The following is a 17,317-nucleotide window of genomic DNA, read 5'->3' as shown; positions in this document are numbered from 1 at the left end:
TTTGCAGATGACGAGGGCATCGGGGAATGGGCGAGGTCATAAGTATGGATTAATTAAGAACATTAAAGGAGTCTGTGTCATTCTTTCATTAAAGGACTTTTTTATGGGTGTCTGTGTTTTCTCACAATGTGACTATGGGGTTAGTAATGGGGGCGTCTAATTGATGCCTCTCCATTACAAACCTCGGGGCTCGATGTCACCTAACGGTGACATAGACCCCCCCAACTATCACCTCATTTGCCATAGCTACAGGGCAAGTGGGAAGAGCGGAGCTAAATGCCTGAATTGGTGCATCTTAGAGATGCACCTTTTCTGGGACTACTGAGATTTGATGTTGTTAGCCTGGGGGGCCAGTAGCCACAGCCCCTTCCTAGGCTATTAACCCTAGAACGCATACCCATAGAAATCTACACATTCATGCACCTGGGGCCTTTTAGGCCTGTTTACAATTATCATGGAATAACTCAAATAAAAATACTTTTCAAAGTTTATTGCAAAGTAAGGATGCATTCCCACTAGCGCAGGGGTCCGCCAGGATGGGATTCCGTAATGGATCTGACCTCCTGGTGACCCCAGCTAAGGCTGGCGGATGCATACCTGGGGCCTCGCAGGCCTGCCAGGTTACTTGTTTTCTATTTTCTGTAAAATTACTTTAGTTAGAATTTTGAAACTCTAGGTATTCCTCAGGTATATAGTTGTTAGTAATTTCCAGTTGTTCATATATTTTTATGTTATAGGCATTTCGGTATAACAACCTTTTTTTGGGACTACCCCATATTCACGCACCTGGGGCCTTTTAGGCCTGTGTAAAATAACACGGAATAACTCAAATAAAAATACTTTTCAAAATTTATTTTACAATTGCAAGGTAAGGATGCATTCCAACTAGTGCTGAGGTCTGCCAGTAGGGGATCCGTAATGGATCTGACCTCCTGGTGACCCCAGCTAATGCTGGCAGAATCCCGCCATTCCGGCAGCCTTAGCTGGAGTTACCAGGAGGTCAGATCCATTATGGATCCCCTTCTGGCGAACCCCAGCGCTACTGGGAACACAGCCTAAGATGTGTATATTTCAAAACATAATTATGTGCATAAAACAACAAAAAAGTAAGTAAACGGGCATGCCCAATATAGGCATTCTATATGCAATTTTTTTATGAAAACATTTTTTGGTTGTAGCAAACTTGGTGCAGGAATATTTATTTGTAACTTTACATATTCCCCCGGCAATTCTCGCATATTATTTTTTCGGCTGAATGTTCCTTGCATACATTTTGTCCGCAAGTAGAACAGAAACGCTCTGATTTTCTTTCCTTCTTTGCTGGACAAATATAGCAGTGCTTTCTTTTTTTTCTCTTTGCTCTGGATGTTTCAGAAAGCGTATTCCACATCGGATCATTGCCTCCGTAATTTGCCTTGATAAGCATATCATGCTGCTTCTCTCCATCATAGTAGGCATCAAAAGTTCATAACAAAGTTCTGTCAAAAATAGACGTCTCTTGTCTTTCCTGTTGGCATGGAATTCTGGATTAGTTTGACAATAAACAATGTAGCTATTGAGGGCTGACACATCAAGGATATTGGAAAAAAGTGCAACAGGCCAACGTTTAGTCTGCCTTTTGCACGAATACTCTCCAATCATTTCGTCCATCTTGTCAACACCTCCTTTTGTCTTATTATAATGCAGTATGATTTCAGGTTTTTTTTCCAGTCATTGGTGTCTATACTTCCATCATGATGCATTGTACTCAGTAATATCACGGATTTTTCTTTCTTGGCTTTATAAGACACCATTGTTGCTTGATTGCAGAAACCGAATACACTCTCGTAGATTGTTCGCTGTGCATTGTGCTTCATGATTGGAGGAATTTCGCGGTGGTTTGGCCTCATAGTACCAACAAGTGTAAGTTGCTTTTGACGCAAAAAGTTAGCCATTTCAAAATTGGTAAAGTAATTATCCATTGTAATATTTTTTCCTGAATTGAAAATTGGTAGAGCAAGTGTTTTTACTATGTCGGAACATAGGTCTTTCTGGACTGGAGCATCAGCTTCTTTGCCACAGTAAATCAGACCATTCATCCCATAATAGCTTGCTGAATCGCACATCCAGAAAATTTTTATGCCATACTTAGCTGGCTTACTGGGCATATCCACACTCTGCCCAGCAATAGCAGAGTCATAAAAGTTCTTCCCCAGCAACAATACAGACAAAAAGACTGAGTATCACATGTAAACCTAGTATAGGCCTAAAAGGCCCCAGGTGCGTGAATATGGGGTAGTCCCAAAAAAAGGTTGTTATACCGAAATGTCTGTAACATAAAAATATATGAATAACTGGAAATTACTAACAACTATATACCTGAGGATTACCTAGATTTTCAAAATTCTAATTAAAGTACTTTTACAGAAAATAGAAAACAAGTAACCTGGCAGGCCTGCGAGGCTCCAGGTATACGTTCTAGGGTTAATATCAGCACACAGCTGTCTGCATTGCCTTTGCTGGTTATTAATTATAGGGGAACCCCATGTAAATTTTTTTTGGTTCCCCATTTTAATAGCCATTAAAGGCTAATTATACAGCTGTGAGCTGATATTAGCAGCCTGGGAATCTCCATTGGTATTCCCCCTCCCAGGCTATAAACATCTGCCCCCAGCCATCGGCTTTCCCTCTGCTGGTTACGAAAATTGCGCAGGAACCAACGCCATTTTTTTCCGATAAATAATCTTTTATTAAATACATGTCTAGTACTTTGCACACATACTGTACTAATTGTATTTGTCATTGACATCTACAGTTATATGAAAAAGTTTGGGCACCCCTATTAATCTTAAGCTTAATGTTTCATAAAAATTGTTTTTTTTTGCAACAGCTATTTCAGTTTCATATATCTAATAACTGTTGGACACAGTAATGTTTCTGCCTTGAAATTAGGTTTATTGCACTAACAGAAAATGTGCAATCTGCATTCAAACAAAAGTATGGGCACCTCACCAGAAAAGTGATATTAATATTTAGTAGATCCTCCTTTTGCAAAAATAACAGCCTCTAGTCGCTTCTTGTAGCTTTTAATCAGTTCCTGGATCCTGGATGAAGGTATTTTTGACCATTCCTCTTTACAAAACAATTCCAGTTCAGTTAAGTTTGATGGTCGCCGAGCATGGACAGCCCTCCTCAAATTATCCCACAGATGTTCAATGATATTCAGGTCTGGGGACTGGGATGGCCATTCCAGAACAGCGAAAATGTTCCTCTGCATGAATGCCTGAGTAGATTTGGGGCGGTGTTTTGGATCATTGTCTTGCTGAAAAATCCATCCCCTGCGTAACTTCAACTTTGTCACTGATTCATGAACATTATTGTCAAGAATCTGCTGATACTGAGATGAATCCATGCGTCCCTCAACTTTAACAAGATTCCCAGTGCCGGCATTGGCCACACAGCCCCAAAGCATGATGGAACCGCCACCAAATTTTACTGTGGGTGGCAAGTGTTTTTCTTAGAATGCTGTGTTTTTTTGCCGCCATGGATAACGCCTTTTTGTATGACCAAACAACTCAATCTTGGTTTCATAAGTCCATAGGACCTTCTTCCAAAAAGAAATTGGCTTCTCCTAATGTGCTTTTGCATAACTGTTGTGAATTCTGCTCTTGGGTTCCCTCCGGTGGTGGTTGGTGGTAATGCAGTTGTCCCTGGGTTGTAATTCTGCTTAGATGTCCCTGCTTATTGCTGTTCTCACTGGGGTATTTAGGTGTGCAGGATTCATTAGTCCTTGCCAGTTGTCAATTGTTCTTGGAGGTTTTGCATCTCTGTCTGGTTCCTCCTGCCCTGCTGCCAAATCAACAAAGATAAGTGTCTGGTTTTTGTTTCTGCAGTACACATGCTGTGTGCTTTACAATTCAGTGCTAATCATTGTTTTTTTCTTGTCCAGCTTAGACTGTGTAAGGATTTATTCAGTCAAGTTGGATTCTCAGGAGATGCAGATATACATTCCATGTCTTTAGTTAGATGGTGGAATTTTTGTATTATCTGCTGTGGATATTTTTTAGGGTTTTAATACTGACCGCTTAGTATTCTGTCCTATCCTTTTCTATTTAGCTAGAGTGGCCTCTTTTGCTAAATCCTGTTTTCAGTCTGCGTGTGTTTTTCTCTCCTACTCACAGTCAATATTTGTGGGGGGCTGCCTATCCTTTGGGGTTCTGCTCTGAGGCAAGATAGTATTCCCATTTCTATCTATAGGGGTATTTAGTCCTCCAGCTGTGTCGAGGTGTCTAGGATGTGTTAGGTACACCCCACGGCTACTTCTAGTTGCGGTGTCAGTTTAGGGTTTGCGGTCAGTACAGGTTCCACCTTCTCCAGAGAAAGTTTCATGTTGCTCCAGGGTCACCGGATCATAACAGTGCAACTGGCCCATAATGAGTTAAATGCATCTCAGAAGAAGGGAAGAAAGGTGTTGAGCCATTTTTTTTCTGTAGTCTGCTTTGTCTTTCCTTCCCTCTTTTTCTCTGGGTGGCTGAGGAGTTTTGTGCTAGCATGGATGTTCAGGGATTAGCTTCTCGTGTAGACCAGCTTGCTGCTAGGGTACAGGGTATTTCCGATTATATTGTTCGGACCCCGGTTTTAGAGCCTAAGATTCCTACTCCTGATTTGTTTTTTGGTGACAGGTCCAAATTTTTGAGTTTTAAAAACAACTGTAAACTGTTTTTTGCTCTAAAACCTCGATCCTCAGGTGATTCCATTCAGCAGGTTAAAATTGTCATCTCCCTGCTGCGTGGCGATCCTCAGGATTGGGCATTTTCCCTGGAATCTGGGAATCCGGCCTTGCTTAATATAGATGCCTTTTTTCAGGCTTTAGGATTATTATATGATGAACCAAATTCTGTGGATCAAGCGGAGAAGACCTTGTTGGCCCTGTCTCAGGGTCAAGAAGTGGCAGAATTGTATTGTCAGAAATTTAGAAAATGGTCTGTGTTGACTAAATGGAATGATGATGCTTTGGCGGCAATTTTCAGAAAGGGTCTTTCTGAATTCGTTAAAGATGTTATGGTGGTGATTTCCCACGCCTGTCGGTCTGAGTGATTCTATGTCTCTGGCCATTCAGATTGATCGGCGCTTGCGGGAGCGCAGTACTGTGTGCGCTGTGGCGTTGTCCTCATAGCAGATGTCTGAGCCAATGCAGTGTGATAGGATTCTTTCTAGAACGGAACAACAAGGATTCAGACGTCAGAATAGGTTGTGTTTTTATTGTGGCGATGCTTCTCATGTCATTTCAGTCTGCCCTAAACGTACAAAGAGGATCGCTAGTTCATTTACCATCAGTACTGTACAACCTAAATTTCTGTTATCTGTGTCCTTGATCTGCTCATTGTCATCAGTTTCTGTCATGGCGTTTGTGGATTCAGGTGCCGCTTTGAACTTAATGGACTTTGAGTTTGCCAGGCGTTGTGGTTTTCTCTTGCAGTCTTTGCAGAACTCTATTCCTTTAAGGGGCATTGATGCTACACCCTTGGCTAAAAATAAGGCTCAGTTTTGGACACAGGTGACCATGTGCATGGCGCCAGCCCATCAGGAAGATTGTCAATTTCTGGTGTTGCCTAATTTGCATGATGCTATCGTGCTGGGTTTTCCGTGGTTGCAGGTACATAATCCTGTGTTGGATTGGAAGCCTATGTCTGTGATTAGTTGGGGTTGTCAGGGGGTTCATAATGAAGTTCCTTTGATGTCAATCTCCTCTTCTTCCTCTTCTGAAATTCCAGAGTTTTTGTCTGATTTTCAGGATGTATTCGATGAGCCCAAGTCCAGTGCCCTTCCACCGCATAGGGACTGGGATTGTGCGATTGACTTGATTCCAGGCTGTACGTTTCCTAAGGGCCGACTTTTCAACCTGTCTGTGCCTGAACATACCACCATGCGGAGTTATGTTAAGGAGTCTTTGGAGAAAGGGCATATTCGGCCATCTTCTTCACCGTTGGGAGCGGGATTTTTTTTTGTTGCTAAGAAGGATGGTTCCTTGAGACCCTGTATTGATTATCGCCTCTTGAATAAGATCACGGTCAAGTTTCAATACCCTTTACCTCTGCTTTCCGATTTGTTTGCTAGGACTAAGGGGGCTAGTTGGTTTACGAAGATTGACCTTCGGGGGGCATATAATCTTGTTAATACTAAACAGGGTGATGAATGGAAAACTGCGTTTAATACGCCCGAAGGTCATTTTGAATGCCTTGTGATGCCATTCGGGCTCTCTAATGCTCCTTCTGTTTTTCAGTCCTTCATGCACGATATCTTCCGGACTTATCTTGATAAATTCATGATTGTATATTTGGATGACATTTTAATTTTTTCCGATGTTTGGGAGTCTCATGTGAAACAGGTCAGGATGGTATTTCAAATCCTTCGTGATAATGCTTTGTTTGTGAAGGGGTCTAAGTGTCTCTTTGGAGTGCAGAAGGTTTCTTTTCTGGGCTTCATTTTTTCTCCCTCATCTATAGAGATGGATCCGGTTAAGGTTCAGGCCATTCATGATTGGATTCAACCCACATCCGTGAAGAGCCTTCAGAAATTTTTGGGCTTTGCTAATTTTTATCGCCGTTTCATTGCTAACTTCTCCAGTGTGGTTAAAACCTTGACCGATTTGACGAAGAAAGGCGCTGATGTGACGAATTGGTCCTCTGCGGCTGTCTCTGCCTTTCAGGAGCTTAATCGCCGATTTACTTCTGCCCCGGTGTTGCGTCAACCGGATGTTTCTCTTCCGTTTCAGGTTGAGGTTGATGCTTCTGAGATTGGGGCATGGGCCATTTTGTCTCAGAGGGATTCTGTTGGTTCCTTGATGAAACCGTGTGCCTTCTTTTCCCGTAAGTTTTCGCCTGCTGAACGCAATTATGATGTCGGCAATCGGGAGTTGTTGTCTATGAAGTGGGCGTTTGAGGCGTGGCGACATTGGCTTGAGGGAGCTAAGCACCGTATTGTGGTCTTGACCGATCATAAGAATCTGATTTACCTCGAGTCTGCCAGACGGCTGAATCCTAGGCAGGCTTGATGGTCCTTGTTTTTTTCCCGTTTCGATTTCATGGTCTCGTATCTTCCGGGTTCTAAGAATATTAAGGCTGATGCCCTCTCTAGGAGTTTTTTGCCTTATTCTCCTGAGGTCCTTGAACCGGTCGGCATTTTGAAAGAAGGGATGGTCCTTTCTGCCATTTCCCTGATTTACGACGGGTTCTTCAGGAATTTCAGGCTGACAAACCTGACCGCTGTCCAGTGGGGAAACTGTTTGTTCCTGATAGATGGACTAGTAGAGTGATTTCTGAGGTTCATTGTTCTGTGTTGGCTGGCCATCCCGGTATTTTTGGTACCAGAGACTTGGTTGGTAGGTCCTTTTGGTGGCCTTCTTTGTCACGTGATGTGCGTTCTTTTGTGCAGTCCTGTGGGACTTGTGCACGGGCCAAGCCTTGTTGTTCCCGTGCTAGTGGGTTGCTTTTGCCATTGCCGGTCCCTGAGAGGCCCTGGACGTATATTTCTATGGATTTTATTTCTGATCTTCCGGTTTCCCAGAGGATGTCGGTTATCTGGGTTGTTTGTGACCGGTTCTCTAAGATGGTTCATTTGGTGCCTTTGCCTAAATTGCCTTCCTCTTCTGATTTGGTTCCGTTGTTTTTTCAGCATGTGGTTCGTTTGCATGGTATTCCTGAGAATATTGTGTCCGACAGAGGTTCCCAGTTTGTTTCTAGGTTTTGGCGAGCCTTTTGTGCTAGGCTGGGCATTGATTTGTCTTTTTCTTCCGCATTTCATCCTCAGACAAATGGCCAGACCGAGCGAACTAATCAGACTTTGGAAACTTATTTGAGATGCTTTGTGTCTGCTGATCAGGATGATTGGGTGGCTTTCTTGCCATTGGCCAAGTTTGCCCTTAATAATCGGACTAGTTCGGCTACATTGGTTTCGCCCTTCTTTTGTAATTTTGGTTTTCATCCTCATTTTTCTTCGGGGCAGGTTGAGCCTTCTGACTGTCCTGGTGTGGATTCTGTGGTTGACAGGTTGCAGCAGATTTGGGCTCATGTGGTGGACAATTTGGTGTTGTCTCAGGAGGAGGCTCAACGTTTTGCTAACCGTCGTCGGTGTGTTGGTTCCCGGCTTCGGGTTGGGGATCTGGTCTGGTTGTCTTCCCGTCATGTTCCTATGAAGGTTTCTTCCCCTAAGTTTAAGCCTCGGTTTATTGGTCCTTATAGGATTTCTGAGATTATTAATCCGGTGTCTTTTCGATTGGCCCTTCCGGCCTCTTTTGCTATCCATAATGTCTTCCATAGATCTTTATTGCGGAAATATGTGGTGCCCGTTGTTCCTTCTGTTGATCCTCCGGCCCCTGTGTTGGTTGATGGGGAGTTGGAGTATGTGGTTGAGAAGATTTTGGATTCTCGCTTTTCGAGGCGGAAGCTTCAGTACCTTGTCAAATGGAAGGGTTATGGCCAGGAGGATAATTCTTGGGTTTTTGCCTCTGATGTCCATGCTGCTGATTTGGTCCGTGCCTTTCATCTGGCTCGTCCTAATCGGCCTGGGGGCTCTGGTGAGGGTTCGGTGACCCCTCCTCAAGGGGGGTACTGTTGTGAATTCTGCTCTTGGGTTCCCTCCGGTGGTGGTTGGTGGTAATGCAGTTGTCCCTGGGTTGTAATTCTGCTCAGGTGTCCCTGCTTATTGCTGTTCTCACTGGGGTATTTAGGTGTGCAGGATTCATTAGTCCTTGCCAGTTGTCAATTGTTCTTGGAGGTTTTGCATCTCTGTCTGGTTCCTCCTGCCCTGCTGCCAAATCAACAAAGATAAGTGTCTGGTTTTTGTTTCTGCAGTACACATGCTGTGTGCTTTACAATTCAGTGCTAATCATTGTTTTTTCTTGTCCAGCTTAGACTGTGTAAGGATTTATTCAGTCAAGTTGGATTCTCAGGAGATGCAGATATACATTCCATGTCTTTAGTTAGATGGTGGAATTTTTGTATTATCTGCTGTGGATATTTTTTAGGGTTTTAATACTGACCGCTTAGTATTCTGTCCTATCCTTTTCTATTTAGCTAGAGTGGCCTCTTTTGCTAAATCCTGTTTTCAGTCTGCGTGTGTTTTTCTCTCCTACTCACAGTCAATATTTGTGGGGGGCTGCCTATCCTTTGGGGTTCTGCTCTGAGGCAAGATAGTATTCCCATTTCTATCTATAGGGGTATTTAGTCCTCCGGCTGTGTCGAGGTGTCTAGGATGTGTTAGGTACACCCCACGGCTACTTCTAGTTGCGGTGTCAGTTTAGGGTTTGCGGTCAGTACAGGTTCCACCTTCTCCAGAGAAAGTTTCATGTTGCTCCAGGGTCACCGGATCATAACACATACCTCAGCCGACTCTGTTTGTAGTGTGCTTTCAGATATGGCTTCTTTCGCATCACTCTCCCATACAGCTTCTCCTTGTGCAAAGTGTGTTGTATAGTTGACCGATGCACAGTGACACCATCTGCAGCAAGTTGATGCTGCAGCTCTCTGGAGGTGGTCTGAGGATTGTCCTTGACTGATCTCACCATTCTTCTGCTCTGCCTTTCTGATGTTTTTCTTGGCCTGCCACTTCTGGCCTTAACAAGAACTGTACCTGTGTTCTTCCATTTGCTTACTATGTTCCTCACAGTGGAAACTGACAGGTTAAATCTCTTAGACAGCTTTTTGTATCCTTCACCTGAACAACTATGTTGAATAATCTTTGTTTTCAGATCATTTGACAGTTGTTTTGAGGAGCCCATGATGCCACTCTTCAGAGGAGATTCAAACAGGAGAACATCTTGCAAGTGGCCACTTTAAATAGCTTTTCTCATGATTGCATACACCTGGCTATGAATTTCAAAGCTCAATGAGGTTACAAAACCAAAAAAAGTGCTTTTGTAAGTCAGTAAAAAGTAGGTAGGAGTATTTAAAACAAGAAAATGATAAGGGTGCCCATACTTATGCACCTGTCAAATTTTGTTTGAATGCAGATTGCACATTTTCTGTCAGTACAATAAACCTCATTTCAAGGCAGAAACATTACTGGCTTTTCTTCTGTATATCTATGTAATTTATATAAATACATATTCTCTGCTCAAGAAATAAAAGGAACACTTAAACAACAGAATATAACTCCAAGTAAATCAAACTTATGTGAAATCAAACTGTCCACTTTGTAAGCAACACTGTTTGACAATCAATTTATCATGCTGTTGTGCAAATGGAATAGAAAACAGATGGAAATTATTGGGAATTATCAAGACACACTCAATAAGGGAGTGGTTCTGCAGGTGGGGACCACAGACCACATCTCAGTACCAATGCTTTCTAGCTGATGTTTTGGTCACTTTGGAATGTTGGTTATGCTTTCACACTCGTGGTAGCACGAGACGGACTCTACAACCCACACAAGTGGCTCAGGTAGTGGAGTTTCTTCCAGGATGGCACATCAATGCGAGCTGTGGTAAGGTTTTCTGTGTCTATCAGCGAAGTGTCCAGAGGCTGGAGGCGCTACCAGTAGACAGGCCAGTACACCAGGAGATGTGGAGGAGGCCATAGGAGGGCAACAACCCAGCAGCAGGACCGCTACCCCAGCCTTTGTGCAAGGAGGAACAGGAGGAGCACTGCCAGAGTCCTGCAAAACGACCTCCAGCAGGCCACAAAAGTGCATGTGTCTGCATAAACGGTTAGAAACCGAATCCATGAGGATGGTCTGAGTGCCTGACATCCACAGATGGGGGTTGTGCTCACAGCCCAACACTGTGCAGGATGCTTGGCATTTGCCACAGAAAACCAGGATTGGCAAATGCACCACTGGCACCCTGTGCTCTTCACAGATGAAAGCAGGTTCACACTGAGCACATGTGACAGACGTGACTGAGTCTGGAGACGCTGTGAAGAGCGATCTGATGCCTGCAACATCCTTCAGCATGACCGGTTTGGCAGTGAGTCAGTAATGGTGTAGGGTGGCATTCATTTGGAGGGCCGCACAGCCCTGCATGTGCTCACCAGAGGTAGCCTGACTGCAATTAGGTTCCAAGATCAGACCCTCAGACCCCTTGTGAGACAATATGCTGGTGCAGTTGGCCCTGGGTTCCTCCTAATGCAGGACAATGCCAGACCTCATGTGGCTGGAGTGTGTCAGCAGTTCCTGCAAGATGAAGGCATTAAAGCTATGGACTGGCCCGCCCATTCCCCAGACCTGAATCCGATTGAACACATCTGAGATATCGTGTCTCGCACCTTCCACCAACGTCACGTTGCACCACAGACTGTCCAGGATTTGGCGGATTCTTTAGTCCAGGTCTGGTAGAAGATCCCTCAGGAGACCATCTGCTGCCTCATCAGGAGTATGCCCAGGCATTGTAGGAAGGTCATACAAGCACGTGGAGGCCACACACACTACTGAGTATCATTTCCTTGTCTTGAGGCATTTCCACTGAAGTTGGATCAGCTTGTAACTTCATTTTCCACCTTGATTTTGAGTATCGTTCCAACTCTAGACCTCCATGGGATATTAGCTGTGATTTACGTTGATCACTTTTTGGTTTTATTGTTCTCAACACATTCCACTATGTAATGAATAAATATTTACAACTGGAATATTTAATTCAGTGATATCTAGGATGTGGGATTTTAGTGTCCCCTTTATTTTTTTGAGCAGTGTATATATATGTGTGTGTGTCACTGACATCTTTATATCTATGCATTCTGTGTGTATATATCTACAGTATTCTATCTATTCTATTCTAACCTGTCAGTGTGATTTTTCTGTACGCGCACATGAATTGCTGGCTTTTCAAGGAACACCAGTGGTTAAAAATCGGGTGCTGTGTGATTTTTTTCTCCCACCCATAGGCTTGCATTGGCGAGTCTCAGAAGATATATGCATAAAATTGCAAGCACCTCAAAAACGCCTTAGAAAAAATGCAGTGATATGAGCTGCCCCATAGATTAACACTGGTTCGAGTGCTATACGATGTTTTCTCTCATAGCACTCGTCCGTATTCTATGGTAGTGTGATCCCGGCCTTACTAGAAATCTAGTACCTGTGACTTATGATTGTCATGAGTTTTAATAAGACGTTGAAATGATGAAAGAGGGTTTATTATGGTGGAAATTGTGCTAATTGTTTTTTTATGTTTTTTTAGAAGGCAGGCAATCTCTGTATAACTAGCCGTTTTTTGGTGAAAGTACAGCATCGTTGTTGGTGGATGAAGTTCACACTAGATGACAATCCAATTAGACATGAATTATTACAAGTAGATCGGGGAGAGGAATAATCAGATCCTAAGTGGCTTTTTCCAAGACGTCAAGTCCACAAACCTAGATGGAGGAGAACTAGATGGACTCCATTTATAACTATTGGTTGTAGGTTGTCATGTTGGATGATTTACACTGACCATGAGAAAGTCTATGATTTAGATATCAACATTTAGAAATTCACTGTTATTTTCATATTGACATATTGTCGTTTTCATGGTTTATTGAGGAAGCCAATTTTTTCTCATATATGACCTAAATCCGAGGCTAATCATTAGAATTATTATATAATTATAATCAATGTCTAAATACAGACTTTTGTGATTCTGTGATAGCTATGGCTGAATTCAAGAATACAAAATCTACTATTGGAGATTTCCATCATCCTAGAGATTGTGAAAGAACAGACAGTGAGTGATCACACAAGGGGTGCTAAGAACAGGGTAAACATTTAATAAAACTCCCCTTATTATGTGACTTTGCATGTTACAGGTACACTTGGCTGTCAGCAGATGTTCGGTTCTCCTGACCCTTAGGTGCTGTCATTATTTGCTGAGAAAGACTTCTTCAAATAAACAACATTGCTCGTTCCTTTTGACTAAGATTATAAGACGTCAGATGATTACGTTATGATGTTTATTGATCAGCGCTGCCCTTGCAGCTAGTGCCCATGGGGATATACAGGGCACACATAGGGGTATAGTATTCACATATAACCATGTGGTCTCAGTGCAGATCAAGAATAATCTCCACTTATATACAATGAGTTCCTATTGACACCACGTATTGCCTTTGGCATTATTGCTCCATTTTGGATTATAGAGATTAGCAAATTCATCAGGTTGCTCAAACTCATCAGGGAAACTTGATTGGCATTGACGTTATTCATTGACTGTTGCTAATTAGGGTCTTGGGTCTCTTCAAACTCCAAAGACTAATAAATGTTGAGTGTAAATAACAAATGCAATCCTTACCTCGCCACTTACCTTATCCAGGTGCAACAGCCGCCATCTATTCCTCTGCTCCACATGTGTTCTTTATCCTCTTTCTGTCATCTTCAGCCTTCTCTACTCTGCTCTTGGTCTTCCAGGTCCGAGTACTCTTCTGATGTAAATGTGACATCACATTAGAGGCAGGACAGGTGAGCTGTGAAATGATCGTCTTCCATTTATTTAATCACTTTCCCAGGCTTTTTTAACTTAGCACAATGGAAACCAGCATGGAATGAATCCTGTACAAATTCAGATTTAGGAGAATCAGATTTTTTATTTTTGCTAAATTCAATTCACCGTGAACAAATTTGTTAATTTCCACAGTTACATACAAAGTTTTGAGCGCTTGGAGAAAGTGTTGACTAAAAAAGTGCAATTCTGCAATTTTACTATTGCTTTTCTCTACAGCTTTTACTACATGGGTTAATTAATTTTATATTTTGATTTATTGGACTTTCACAGACGCAGCAATAACAAATGTAATTCTTTATATTTTTAGGCTTTTCTAATTCAGTGGCAAAATTGGACAAGCTAAATGTTTATTTTTTTTACACTTTTTTTTTTTAATTCCCTCTAGTTGACTTGAACCTGTTATTGTCTGATCACATGTTCTACTGTATATACTGACATATTTAGTATTTTAGTGTATAGTGAAATTAATGATCTCCTATAAAGGAGCACTAGCAACACCAAAAATGTGACAATATCTGCCATGGTAATGCTATGACACTCCATGATTACATCACAGAGGAAATGGATGCATAAGTATGTTGTAACATTTAAATGCCACTGGGGTCAGAGATTGACAGCTGTATCTACACCGCATTCCAAATTATTATGCCAATAATTCTCCAGATCTTTCAAGTTTCCGGGGCTGTGGCTGGACTACATTGAGTTTCAGCTCCCTCACTGCAGGGTATTTGCTAATTATGTTTTTATTTTGGCTTTACTGGCCGGTGTGAACATGCGCTTACATGCTGCATGCACACAAACTTATATTCCAGTTCATCTCTTTAGGATTTTTGTTTCAGTTTTTTTTGCATTCTGTGTAAATGTAAGGAGGAAGACCAAGCTGCTTGTACCTGTACCAAGCTGGGTCTGGAAATGTTGAGGCTGTGTCCCCTGTTGTCCGAGGGAAGGAATAAGAACCCGCACAGGTCCCCTGACTTGGAAGCGGAGGGCGCGGTTAAAAGTAAAAGCGCGCACAGCGACTGGCAGTTTCTCTCCGGCGGTGGCAGGAGAGAGGTGTGCGCACAGCATGCCCTGCTGGGTGCACAACAGTGCCACAGGGGCTGAAGAAAAAACATTTCTTCAGTGCTAGGAAGGAAGTTTTTTCAGCCACAGACAAATTTTTTACATCTGCCCCTTTGAGAGTAAGGTGCGTCAAAGGTTTCACCACCTGCAAAAACCCTTTAATGAACTTCCTATAGAAGTTAGCGAAGCCCAGGAATCGCTGCAGCCCCGTTAGGTCATGAGACTGCACCCAATCCGTAATGGCCTGAACCTTCCTAGGATAAATGCGGAACCCCTCCCCTGATATAATTAATCCTAGAAAAGACAGTTCCTGCACAGAGAATGAGCATTTCTCCAGTGTAGCGTATAAGTGGTTCTCTCTGAGGCTCATAAGAACCATACGCAGATGGTGTAAATGAGACTGACTGTCTGCCCTCGGTTGTCAGAAATGCTGTTTTCCATTCATCCCCCTCCCGGACACTTATCAAGTTATAAGCCCCTTGTAAATCAAGCTTAGAGAACCATTTGGCCCCCATGAGTTGGTTGCATAAATCGGGAATCTGAGGGAGAGGGTACGTGTTCTTTACAGTAATTTTGTTCAGTTCCCGAATGTCGAGGCACGGTCGCAAACCACCATCCTTTTTCATTACAAAGAAAAATCCTGCAGCAATGGTGAGACAGAAGGCCGAATATGCCCCTTGTGGAGGCTCTCTGAGATGTACTCTTTCATGGCTTGGTGCTCAGGCCCAGACAAATTAAACAGATAAGCCTGGGTAATTTGGCTCCTGGGACTAAATCAATGGCACAATCAAAAGGTCGATGTGGTGGAGTCGCCTCAGCCTTGCTTTCGGAGAACACGTTCTCGAAATCCTTAAGGTATTCTGGAATACCCTCCAGACCAACAGACGACACAGATACAGATTTTACCTGGTTGACAAAAGGTCCCAGGTTACAACATGGACCGTTAGCCTTACATCCCCATTGAGTGATCTCCCCCGTCACCCAATCAATGACAGGATTGTGGCATTGCAGCCGGGGCATCCCCAGTACCAATCCTGCAGCAGATTATTCATAACAAAACAGCTTCATTTTTCCACGTGAATGGAACCCACTTTCAGAGAAAAGACATCAGACATGAAACAAATTCCATACCGGGTAAGAGGGGATGAATCAACAGCCACAATTTTAAAAGGGTCTTTCAGCCTGACTGTCCCTATCTTATTAAGTGTCACAACTTGGGAATCAATCAGTTTAATGGAGGAACCGCAGTCAACAAAGGCGATGGTCATGACAGGACCGCAGGTAGGTTCTAATTTCACCTGAAGAACAATTTTAGCAAGCGAGGAAAAATGTACCTTGGAGTCTGGACAACAGCCTCCATTGTTGCCCACACTCAGTCATTTTTTGACTGTTTCACTGAAGAAGGACAGGTGGAACAGTCCCTTTTCCAATGTCCAGAGGCTCCACGGTAAAAGCATAGTAGGTTGTCTCTAAAGTGTTTTCACTTTCTTTCCTTTACCGAGATAGACCCAATCTCCATGGGCTCAGGTACAGGTGCAGCGTCACACAATTTGGAGAACAAGGGAGTCTCTAGTTGCATCACTCCCCGAGCACGGAGTCTCCGATCCATATGGACCGCCTGCATCATGGCGTCCTCCAGGTTATCAGGAGGAGGATGCAATGCCAGGGCGTCTTGTAGATGGTCAGACATGCCTCTGTGGAACCACACCCTCAGGGCTGCGTCGTTCCAAGATACTTTGGCTGCCCAACATCTAAACTCTGAGCAGAACCATTCAGCAGAGTGTCTCCCCTGTGTCACACTCATCACCATATCCTCTGCCAGACGCACTCTATCAGGCTCATCATAAATTTGCCCCAGACCCTCAACAAACAGGTTCACGGACATGGGTTTATGAACAGAGGAAGAGAGAGAGAGCCCATGCCTGTGAGGCCCCTATTAATAAGGACATTATGATCCCCACCCTCTGCCTTTCATTTCAAGAGTCCCGGGGATGCAATTCAAAGAACAACTTGCATCCGTGCTTGAAGGCCCTAAACAATTTTTTATCTCTGGAAAAATTGTCGGGTAACTTTACCGGTGGCTCTGGGTCCGCTAGGGATACATCAGCGGGGCCCCACTGCTGGAACCCCAATGGAGCAGACCCCTGTAGAACGCCTGCCACATCTCTCTGAACCTGTTGGAGCCAGGACTTGCTGCTCCATGGACAGCTTCTAGATAAGCTGGGAAAGCTCATTAACCTGCCCCGTGAGAGCCTGTAACTGATGCATAATATACTAACACCCCTCCACCAGAGAAAGACTGTACAGTCAGCTATAATGTCACGACACCCGGGTATTGCTGCTGTGGGGAGAGCTGCGCACCACAGCAAGGGAGCTGAGAGCAGAGCGGCGGGGAACTCACTGGGTAGCAAACAGGACCTGAACCACGTGACAGGGTATGAGGTGGTCGAGGGCTGTGCCAGATGCCGGGGTGTAGAGGAGACGATATACACTGGAGAGTAGTTAAACGTGCCAAGCTCAAAACCAGGAGATAACGAGGTAACTGAGGGATGAGGCGGAGAATAGTCAGAAAGGGAGCCAAAGGTCAGAAAGCCAACAGAACAAACATGCAGAGTAAAGCACAGAGAGCAAAACAAGCAAATTCAAACCGAGCACACACTCAAGGGGTCAGACACACAGACTAAACGAAAGTATAGCTGACAGGGAATCCTAGTCTGGAGTGTGTATAAATACCCCTCCCAGATCCAAAGAGAGTTCAGCAATATTAACCCTGAGAGAGCAGGATATGAACCATGTCCTATACGACAGAAG

Source organism: Ranitomeya variabilis, chromosome 4 (genome assembly GCF_051348905.1).
Source record: "Ranitomeya variabilis isolate aRanVar5 chromosome 4, aRanVar5.hap1, whole genome shotgun sequence".
NCBI classification, from domain to species: Eukaryota; Metazoa; Chordata; class Amphibia; order Anura; family Dendrobatidae; genus Ranitomeya; species Ranitomeya variabilis.
The sequence above is the reverse complement of the archived record's forward strand: the minus strand, read 5'-3'. Positions refer to the sequence as shown.